The sequence below is a fragment of the Sabethes cyaneus genome, chromosome 2, assembly GCF_943734655.1.
Source record: "Sabethes cyaneus chromosome 2, idSabCyanKW18_F2, whole genome shotgun sequence".
Lineage (NCBI taxonomy): Eukaryota > Metazoa > Arthropoda > Insecta > Diptera > Culicidae > Sabethes > Sabethes cyaneus.
In genome coordinates this window covers 25,631,477-25,643,280 of record NC_071354.1, presented here as the reverse complement: position 1 = coordinate 25,643,280, position 11,804 = coordinate 25,631,477, and the positions used below count along the sequence as shown (strand labels likewise).

The following is an 11,804-nucleotide window of genomic DNA, read 5'->3' as shown; positions in this document are numbered from 1 at the left end:
AGTGGGACTTCGTTTTCGTTCAAGAATTTTACTCTATAAAACTTGTACATAACATTGAGTTGCACCTGTCGGCGAATCGCTGAATTTGTTATTCATGTGCTAGTTGCTGCTGTGGTGCTGGATTTTTCATTAATTACAGATCGAATAAGGCTCTTATACTATAACATTGTATCCCTACCTCGACATATTTATTAACCATCAAAGAATAAAATCGCTGCAAGAAGAGGCCACTTTGTTATGCCTTCTACAAAAATGCTTCGACACCTTACAAGGCGACCTTACAGCACTTAACCGGAACTTTAACCATGGCCGATAAAAAGATGGATATCGGCTCAGCATCAGTACTTTCGTTGCCTTGACAATCAGCTGCTTCTCCGTTGTGGTCACGATATTATTGGAGTAGATCCTCCGCTTGAAATTCGCCCATTCGCAGCATAATAGACCGAGGCCACGTCCGCCCAATGGACCACATCCTCCATAGCGTGATACTTCTTGAAACAGGCGGCTTTCGACAGGCAACTCGTACACTACACCAACCGCGGATTAGACGTTCCTTTCTCGCTAATCGTCAGCCACAGAAGGTCTTTCGAAACAGATGTGGAGGATATATTTGACTTACTTCCTTGAACGCTTCCTTATGAAAATGTTCGTTTAGGTCAGGTTATTTCGGTCTTCTTCAGCGTCGGAAGGCGAAAACCAGGGTTCCATTCGAAGCTCTCGCCTCGCTCCGGCAGTACGAACTAAGCATCGGGCGTAGTGACTATTTCGCTATGAATACTGCAAACCAATTGATAACGCTATCAATTTTTTTCTGTACACAGGTGGATTCACCATTAGATGCCATGGTAATCGCATAAAAATCACTAAAATCACTATTCATACTCTAAACGAAAAACTTCTCGGATGAAATCAATTAAGCAAGCAATGAGGTTGTTTCAGCTTTTCTTGGCAAGATTTATTCTCTTTCTAGACCTCCCTGCAATGGTAGAAGAAGGTCTCTCGAGTTTCTGAATCGTTAGACGACAAGCCGCACTAACCGCACCGTAGCTAATTGCAATTAAGATACTTCATAATTCGCGGCACAAAGAGGCGCATAAGCAGACAACGCTTGGCTACGCATACCTGGCCAGAACGAGTAACAACTGCTTGAAATCCAGCATCTTTACCGGCTTTGCGTAGGAAACCTTGAATCGGTCTATTCCAAAGTCCACGTCCAGTATTTGACGGGTAGACTAACATCGCTTTTCATATTGTCAAATAAATCGCGTTATGCCCACTTAAAACGTTCTAGTTTGTATGCTGGAAGTCTAATATATAGGATGACCAAGAAGCAAGCTTCCAATGCTTACGCTACTGACGCAAGCGTACGACGAACAGCTGCCGTTGCTGTGTGCAGACATTCTGCTACCTACACACTCGCGAACGCACAGCCTGTTAGCGTCTTTCTGCATAGCCCGCTCGCGAGCAACCAGCTGCCCGTGAGGGCTTGCGACACACTTCTTCATTGTATGTCCTCGATTCTACAATTGGATTCGCCAGTGATCGGTATCAGCTGTGCGAGAGCGACGACCGTAGCTGTTAGCTAAATACACTCTCGCAAAAACTCGTCGCAGTGCGTGAATACATAAGAGCGAGAATGCCTAAGTCAGAGTGTTCGTTAGAAGGAGTACACGTGTGTGATAAAATTAGACCACACGGGTGTGGGCGCAACACTGGCTTTAGCACCGACCCTTTTGCAATGATTTTTGATACTTTTTTCCAGTTTATTTCAAAGGGAATCCGGTCATGCCCTGACATGTTTCCATAATTATGCATTCAGTAAAGCAGTTCATTTCTTGCCTTGGCAGTTGGCACTGTCAACGTTACTCTTCGATGTTCCCAGTTTTTTTTACCACATCTCGAATAGAAGCACACTCGATATCACTGGTACACGTGGCGCAACAACAAAATATGTCCGTCGCAGACGAATACTCAGTATTCGGCATTTATGATTTGAAACCTAACCTAACAGTAAACGCTGAATGTTGCGAACATATTTGCGAAATATGCACATTATGCACATATTATGATTGCGTTCGAAATTAATTGGAAAAGCATTTTCGTAATTATTTTTAAAGAAAAATGGTTCAATTAATCCTTCAGACAACTTTCAGCACTAAACAATTAAATGATTTTTCTCGAATTTTATTTTGCTTGAATATATCATTCTTCTCTTGACTTATATTGGCCTGCAACAATAAAAGGAACCGATGTTATATTTCACAATGATAATAAGGAATCTTCCTGTTATTTCAAGTTGCTTTTTACGTGAAGGATACATTCCACGTGAACCAAAACCGCGTAAATTCTAAAAATCGCGTAAAAACTAGGGCTGTCGGTATTGGGCGCTTTTGCTGAAAACCGGTATTTCGGTATTGGCGTAGAAAATACCGGTAATACCGGTAAAAAACCGGTATTGGCAGATTATTCGAAATCAAGAGAAATGTCGATGTTTTTCAGTAAATCTTTTCTTTTTGAAACTTTAGCTTCAATATTGTTGCTTAGCAAAGTAGAATTTAAGCAGATATAATACTCTTAGCGATTTAGTTCCCTTACTAGAACGAATTTTATTGCCAACACTTCCAACAATTGAAAAAACTTCCGCTTTCATCGATGTCTGGCGAACGGCTCTAAGCACATCAGGAATTTTCCTTCCATTTCTTCAAATTTATAGCAGGGAAATCCGCCTTTAATTATTTACAAAATATCTTGGTATTGTAGCTTCCAGCATAATTAATACCCCGGTCTCCTACAGCCTCTCAGCAATTTTTTCTCTATCCCCAAACCGGAACTCCTGCATAACGTCATCCTCTTCATCATCGTTCACAAATACCTTCTCTTCTTTGTTATCAATCCCACTATTCGAAGATAGTGAGATGCAGATTTCATCTCCTTGTTTAATCATTGTACCACTCAAAAGACTTGAAAAAGATTCCGAATTTTTTACTCAAAAAGCTCAAAAAGCGCAAAGATCCCCGTATTCTGATCAGAATCCGGGATCGTCGAAACAAATAAATGAAGCTAACCCTTACCTTCGCTTCATACTAAAGCGACTTGTTTCATTTGTTGAACAGAACGTTTCATGCAAGTTTCAGCTGAAGCTACTGACTATGTCAAAGGACGACGATTGACAGTCAGGCACCATTTGCCGATGTTGTGTAGATTAATCATAATATGCGTTAAATTGTAGGAAATGCTACTCAAAATCAATTCAATTGCTTTCAAAGTCTAGGCTGACCTTTTACTGACTATTTGACAGAGAAATACAAATGAAACTTTAAAACCGGTCGTCATGATGAAGTGAAAATCGTTTCAATGACGCTGATTGAAGCCAGTTTTGAAACGAAGCGGCGCTGCTTCTGTTGAAACTTAAGCTTCATTACTACATTGTTGAATAACAATTTACTATTGTAAGTGACGTTTCTGGGCCCTGATCTTGTTTCCTAAATTCGTTATTTGAGAGCTTCGAATAATTTGGTGGCTTTTGAATATCAAGTTGTTCAAAAACAAATTAAAACGCGACGTCTGGCTCATACAATAAAACATTTTTACAGTAAAGTTACTCTACTGTACCTTAAACGGGTTCAAGAGCTATAATTATTTAACCCACAATTTCACTCTCTTCATTGTTAGTAGTCGAAGAATCTCGTCGGCATTAACACCAAGTTGTTTTTCTAAGAGTATATTTTCTTTTATCAAATTTAGTTCTTATTCGAATAAGGAATTGGAAAAAACAAGCAGATTATAAAATACCGGAAATACCGGTTTTTTGCTTTTCCAAAACCGGTATTTCGGTATCCAAAAATTGGCCGGTATTACCGGTTTCGGTACTACCGGTACTACCGGTTAGACAGCCCTAGTAAAAACCCATGTAAGGTCCATGACCATAATTCGCATAAAAATGAACCGCCGAAAAAGCGACTGCTACTAAAACATTTTATTAAACTTTATAGGATTTTTTTTTATTCCATTTTATAAGGACACCTCAACAAAAAGACCTAAAAAATTTAAAGTGTATAGCCTTCCTTAATTCCAGAGAAGAAAAAGAAACATAAAATATTATCAATTGATGTTTTAGAATTACTTCATTGCAATCTCCAATCCAATGAACTATTAATACCATCGAGAAACTGACCCTATTAAAAGCTCGCACAGAAACTTCAGCCAGCTCTCAGAGAGCGACGAACGTCGCTCCAGCAGCGTTTGTTTCCAGCGCGCTCGCTGACGGTGATCCAACCAACAACCGCCAACCCGCCAACCGACCGGAGCATGCATTCAAGCAAGCGAGCATGTTTCTCCGCCGACAGGGTGAACGGAGTTAGTCATATTCGAAATACGAACTCGTTTGGATCGACACGCCAACTGTTCGCGGGTGTTTTTTGGTGGATGCAGTTTCAACGGCACGCGCGTGTGCGCATTCCTCTACGCATTACACTAACGACGGGATAGTTTCGGAATAACCCCGCGCGACCATGGCCATTCCGCGGCAAGTGGCGAAGTGATATCGAACTTAATTTTATGTTGTTATTTTTTCGGTTTGTAAAAACAGTGAAAAAAATTAACTAATACCACTAACAGGTGTGTTGCGCTCGCGTAATATGTGTAAGGGAAGTGCAAATTAAGTGGAAGAATTAATCAGAATCCAGTGTAGTTCCTCTAAGTTTATACAGTTTGAAAAATAACACACGAAACGAAGTACGTATCGACAAGTTAAGTGCCGGGAAGGAGTGTAAAGAAGAGAAATTAACGACATCCTCCTACAAATCGAGCAAGGCAAGGAAAGTAGCAGCTAAGGAAACCCCTCAAACAAAGTGGATAACCAACGGAGTAATGTATGTTGAAAAATTAATCAAATTGAAGAGTGTGTGGGAAACGAAACTAGCGAGATCGGCGGATACAGTATAGGCAAAAGTTCCCGAGTGAGGAGGAACGGCGATGACGATGGAGGAAGTGAATAAAACAGTGACCGAAGCAAAAAGCAGTACGGCAGCTGAGAGGAATACAAAGTGACAGCCGTTGAAGAAAAAAACAGTGACAAAAATAGAGGTGGAGGTACCGTTTATTCGTTGTATAATTTGCGAACCAACCGGAGTTTTGTGCTGATTGTTTGTTTGTGCTTTTGTTTTTGCTTGCTCCCCTGTCCCTGTGGTGGCTTCTGCGGTCGGCCGGACCTGGTGTTTACTTGACCCTTTTTCCCAACTGTGGTTGTCGTGTGTGCTTGTCGTCGTCAGCAGCGGAGTTTCACGCAATTGCGGTCTCTGCCACTCAGACTCAAGCAGCGGACCATGTCAGGGCGCATCCAGCGAATGTAGTTCTCTGTGTCATTCTAAGCTAGTTTGCAAACTCATCGTATGACACAGACTCGACCCTCTCGGTAGTAATTGAGTAGAAAAAAAAACAGGACAGCGTTTTTATATACAGCTGCCGGGGTGACCGTGGCAATGCTGCTGGAAGATGCTCTGGGCAGATGTCGCCTGAATGAAGATGGCTTTTGCGGAACAACGTGATGTACGAAGAGAATGCGCGCGGAAGGCGTGAAACCGATATCGAGTTCACTGATGCAAAATGGCGGCTTAAATATTGATAGGAAACAGATGGGACAACAGGTTCATCATCAGTCAGAATAGTCGATCCGCGCAGTCTGTTCTCTTGCATGTGACGGGGAGCACCACGGTTTTCTGTGCTCGACTCGTGTCACCTTTGATAAATGGAGCTTCGCTTTTCGTTCTTTGAACTGAACCGGTGAAGCCGCTAAAGTCACGTGTGAGATGATGGAAAAACCAAGCGTAGTAACATCTGGTGGAAATGAGTAGTGGATTTTTATGTGTGTTATTGAAAAATATTGCTTTGACAGGTCTTGTCCCACATGTGAGTTAATACGGATTACATGATTTCGATATATCCAGTGCGACTCGAGCTGCTGTACTGGGCAGCACTAGCGTGTCCAGGCCTTAGTAAAAGGCAGGACACCAAACTTTTGCAACACAATAGAGCCGTTCTGCTAAATGTATTAATACAATTTAACTTCGGTTCCTAAGTATTATTCGATTCTGTTGTGTAATACGTTTCGTTATCTCAGTATTGGGAACGATTAAATATAATAAATTCAGCCAAACTAAGCTATATAATTATAGTGATGCTGAAAACAAACTTCAACTTAAATCTGAAAACAAACAAAGATCCAAATCAAGACCAATTTCAAATGGTCAGAAAAATCAATTTAACGGAACTGAGTAAAAGTTAATGCAAAGCCAATGCCATATTAAGGCAATACATTATATTAACTCGCTAGTGTTACATTTTTCAATTGTTTTTGTGTAATTATCGTAATAGTTTTGATATTTTTGTTTTGTTACGGGACACTATTCACATTGTATCAGTGTAACTGAAAAATTAGGCCACCTTTAGGCATATATTTTTCCAACTATTTGAAAAATTTCGTGAAACAGGAACCAACTCATACAGAAAAAAATGGCTAATTGTGTCCCGTTAATCTGGAATATGTCACTAACGGATCAACGGAGTAACAGTTAATAGAAAGCCAATGGCAAACTAAGGCAAATGAATCGTTTGTTTGAGAAACCCCACTTGTGCTTTTGTCACAACTGTAGAAAAACAACAAAAAAACTGATTTTCTCAAAAGGGATTTGCGGAACCAACCTTTTTCCAAAATTTGAGACAACATGTAGGATTCGTCGAGGATTTAAAACAGTCAAAAACTCATGAAAATTGACTCATGTCAAATGGCGCTTGTGGGGTTTTCTCGAACAATCGATTCAAATAATATGACGACACAAGCGATACCTTTGCATGTCCTTTTTGTGGCACTTTTATCATACTTTTATAGTTTTTTATGGATTTTGTGACGTTTTAATGTTATTTTGTTATCGTTTTGGTATTAGGCCATCCCGATCAGGAGGGCATAACAAAATTATAACTGATCCTGTTATTTTTCGACCGATTTTTTGCTAACAACGGCTGTTATAATTTAGCTACTGCAAGTGGTTAAAATAACTCAAATTCTAACAAAACTGCTTAGCAGTGATAGCAAAAATATAACAAAGTTTGTTATGTTTTGAACAAAATTATATCAAAATTTGTTACCATATTTCTAACAAATTGTGTTATAATTTTGATAAAACAAAAACTTCTTTACCTCTGTCTACTATATCGATATTTTCCCGACCTATTGTCAAAAATAGTACAAGTATTTATCGGGAACATTTACAAATAGCAACAGAAAAAGATTTTCACACATTTTTTCAATTTCAAAAATCGCACCCTTTCAGTCGGAATTGAACTCATGACATACCGCACACGATGCCATTGTCTTAACCGCTGTACCAGAACTACTCTTGAATATAGGTAGTTTAAATGCTCATATGATTTGACCGATAGCTTATTCTGTCAGTTGTCAGTTTTTGCTGTTCGAGCTGTCTATAAATAGATCTCTTTTGGTACGAGACCGTGATCAAGAAAAAGAAATCGAATCCGTTTTATCAGTGTTGCACCGTTCTGACAGTGTTGCTCGAAGTGCTTTCAAATATACCAGAAAATAAATTGAAGTGAACCTGGCCATTCAAACTTTTTTTTAAAATGAGTTTTATATTTCAGGTTTTGATTCTATAAATGTTATTGCTGATTTTGGTAGGAACCAACCACAGTAAAGATTAAAAACAATTATGAACCTAATTATTTTAGTGATGCGTGGAAGAAAATATTTCTCGATTATACGAGGTTTTGTTAGTAAAGGATTGTAGAAAACACTTGTTGCTTTTAAATTTTGTAAACAAGACGTAAACCGAGAAAAAAACTAAAACTTTATTTTATCGTTAATTATTTTCATAATGTGTTTGCTCGATTACGTTTTTCCAAGCATCTAACAACAAAATAAAAGTTTGAGAGATTTTATTTTTAATCCTAATTCGTTGTTCGTTTCAATTCGTTGTTAGAACCTAATAAAGTGCAGAAAATACATAAAAGATGGCTTAACAGCGGCATTTTGCATCGAGTATATTTCTAACTGCAATAGTTTATGTTTTCATTTTATACACTTGCTGTTGTGCTGTTGTTGCTTAAAAAAATTGTTGTCCAAACAAACAAAAAAACTCTAGAATTGACGACAAAATTTTCTTAATGCAAAATTGATAGATATAAGAATTCGCTACATGTAATCGTTATTTCGTTCTGATGCACTGAAACTGAACATTGAAAACTGAACAACTGAATAGGACTTAGATTGCAATTTGCAATTGCACTTGAAATTAGACACAAAATTTCACTTTGAATTTCATTTGAAATTGCATGTCAAATGGAAATGGTATTGGATTTGATATTGGACCAAAATTTAAACTTGAAATTGGACATTAAATTCGAATTAAATTTAGAATTCAAATTGAATTCAAAATTAACATGAAATTTGACTTGAAATATTACTTGAAGTTGGGCTGGTATTGCATGTAAAATTTGGCTTGAAATCAGATTTGAAATTACACATAAAATTTGCGTTAAATTTTATAGAAAAGGTATGGCACGTTCTCCATTGTGCGTCCCGGGCACACCAGTGATGATATGTAACATTTTTAGTAGTGGCCAAAGCCCTAATTCTCCTATATAACTCAATGAGTTAGAACTATCAGAATCTGTTACAAACTTGAAACTTTTGTTTTCACTTCCTGATCAATTTATTTCCGATTTGTAACACACTGTGTTATAAATATCAGAATGTGTTATAAATTTGATGTTATCTTGTTATGCCCTCCTGATCGGGATTACAAATATTTTAAAAAGTTTTTGTCCCTCCGGTTTTGGGCCACTGAAGGAGGGGGGGGCGAAAAAAAACAAAGAGAATTTTTTAATCGAGCAAAAAGAATATGGATTTTAGGCATTTTTATTTTAAGTTTAAACGTGAAAACCAAATCTATTCTTGCTTTTAACATATAAATTGTTAATTACCATGCAAAAATCTACGAAAAAAAAGACAAAAACGAAAGAAAATTTTTTTGGCCGATTTTCGGAAATTCCGCTGTTTGAATTTCCATTTCTATTTCATACTAGAAGCGTTAACTCAACTCGTACACCCATTTTTCAAGTTTTTCAGGCTGATTTTTAAAAAAAAAATAACTCATATCCTACAAATTATTTTTTGCCCCCGATTTTTCAAACCGATTTCCAAGGGGGAGGGGGGGGGGTGACACAAACTTTTAAAATGATTTGCGATGGCCTTATTTTTGAATTACAGTGTTATTTTGGACTTTGAACTTTTGTCATTTTCGTGTTAATATTTCCACAACTTAATTTTGTGTCGTACTATATTTCGGTCATCTTCATATCATTTTTGAATATTTTTTATGTTATTTTTGTATTCTTTATTATAATTTTCGCAACTTCTTGTATCCTTATCATTTTGTATTATGATTGTATCGTTTTAGTATCACTTTTGTACTACTTTTCATGCCATGTTTCTGTCATTTTTAATTTTTTGATAATCTTTTGCATTATTTTTGTATTCTTATTTATATTATATTTGTATCTCTTTTACATAATTTTTGTATCATCTTTGTGTTATCTTTGTATCATTCTTGTACCGGATTTTTTTGCATATTTTTGTACCTTTTTGCTTCGTTTTTGTACCGCTTTTATTTCATTTTTCTATCATTTTTGGCTTTATTTGCTTATATTTTTTGCTCTATTTTTCTATATATTTTTTATTTTTGTATCATTTCCACATGACTTTTACCTTTTTTGCAGCGTTTGAGTATTATTTTTCCACCATTTTGATATCCCTTTTTGTGTCATATTTGTATATTGTTGCAAAATTTTGTTTTTATTTTTATATTTTTAAGATTATTTTCGTTTCCTTGTCTATCCTTTTTGTATCTTCATTGCTTTAATCTTCTGTTTGGATCATTTTCGTATCAATTTTTTGTTATTTTTATATTGTATTTTCGTGTCATCTTTCTATTTATTTTGTACTATTTTTCAAACATATTTTACTTCATTCTAGTATTATATTTCGATCATTTTTGTATCATATTTCACGCGTAACGTGCCAAAAGATCCAATGTGAAAATGCGAGATTCTCTTTGCGATTTCTCTCTTACGTTTCTCACTTAAACATAAACGCATTTCAATCCAATTTTTCAGAATTACTAGCCAATAAAGCCAGAAACCGCATTCAAGTGCATTTGCATCAGCGGGATAAGCGTAAAAGAAGAGATACGGAGAGAATCTCTCATTTGCACACTGGATCTTTTGACATGTTGCTCGAGATTTGTACCTTTTTGAATAATTGAATATCATTTTCGTGTAATTTTTTGTCATCCTTCTACCCTACTTCATCATATAAAATTTTTAACATATTTTTGTTATTTTTGTGTCATTCTGCACCATTTTTATCTTATTTTTATTTCAGTTGTTTATCATTTTTGGATATATTTTGCTCTATTTTTCGATTTTTTTTTGCATCTTTTTTGAGTCATTTCCATATGATTTTGTACCATTTTGCATCATTTATTAATTATTTTTGTTTCATTTTGGCAACAGTATTTTACATTTTTTGTTTCATATTTATATCTTTTTGCATCACTTTTGTATCGTTATCCCCCCACTTTTTGTATTCCTATTTTAATTATACACTGAAGTCGCTTTTTATGCGGTTTCTTACGCGACTATTTTTACGCGAATTTCGGAATTTACGCGGTTTTTTACGCGAATTTCGGAATTTATGCGGTTTTTACGCGAATTTCGGAATTTACGTGGTTTTTTTACGCGAATTTCGGAACTTACGCGGTTTTTTACACGAATTTCGGAATTTACGCGGTTTTTTAACGCGAATTTCGGAATTTACGTGGTTTTGATTCACGCAGGACGTATCCTTCGCGTAAAAAGCGACTTGAGTGTATTTGTATTTGAGTAACATTTTTATCATCCTTGTACGATATTTCAATATTTTTGTATAATTTTTGTATTAAATTTACATCCGTATGATCATTTTTGTATTTTTGTATTTTATTTTGTATCATGTTTGTGTAATTTTGTATGATTATTGCATCATTTTGTAATGTCTTGCATTACCATTGTATTATTTGTGTCCTTTTTATATCTTCCTTGTATTATGTTTCTTATTAATTTTATCATAATTTTCATGCCATTTTTCTATCATTTGCGCATCATTTTTTATTCATCTTTTGCATCATTTTCGTAACATTTTTGAGTTATTTTTGTATTCAGATTTGTATTGGTTTTGCATAATTTTTGTATCATCTTTGTAAATTTTTGTGTCATTCTTGTATCGGAATTTTTTCATAATTTTGTTAGCTCAGTACAAATATTTTATAAAGTTTTTGTCCTTCCGGTGTTGGGTCAGTAAAGGGGGGGGACGAAAAAAACAGAGATATTTTTAATCGAGCAAAAAAATATTTTTATTTAAAGGTTTTACATAAAGTTTAAGTGTGAAAACCAATTATATTCTCAAAAACGAAAGAGAGCCCACAGACAATTGATTTAACAAAAAAAACTCATCCTACAAATTATTTTTTGCCCCCCGATTTTCCGAGCCAATTTTTAAGGAGGGAAGGGTGCAATAGCCTAATTTTTGAGTCTTTTTGGACCATTTTTGAATAATTTTTGTGCTATTCTTATATTACATTTGTGCCATGTATCTCTTTTGAATTATCTATTACTTCTATCACTTTTTCCACAATTTTAGTGTAATCTGTCAATCAATTTTGCATCAATCATATCTGTATCATTTTTAATCATTT

At 35.9% G+C, this 11,804-nt stretch overlaps 1 protein-coding gene across 6 annotated transcripts in view; it reads left to right on the top strand.

Moving 5' to 3' along the window:
- Positions 1 to 4,390: 4,390 nt before the first annotated feature.
- Positions 4,391 to 11,804, top strand: part of LOC128734391 (IQ motif and SEC7 domain-containing protein 1) — a 221,057-nt gene continuing 213,643 nt past the window's right edge. For 5 of the 6 annotated variants that reach the window (XM_053828567.1, XM_053828571.1, XM_053828569.1 and 2 more), the window contains exon 1: positions 5,713 to 5,907. The gene's annotated coding sequence lies outside the window, so the exon portion shown is untranslated. Of the gene's footprint in view, positions 4,872 to 5,712; positions 5,908 to 11,804 lie in introns of those variants that run through there. The other variant, XM_053828570.1, reaches the window with a different exon arrangement.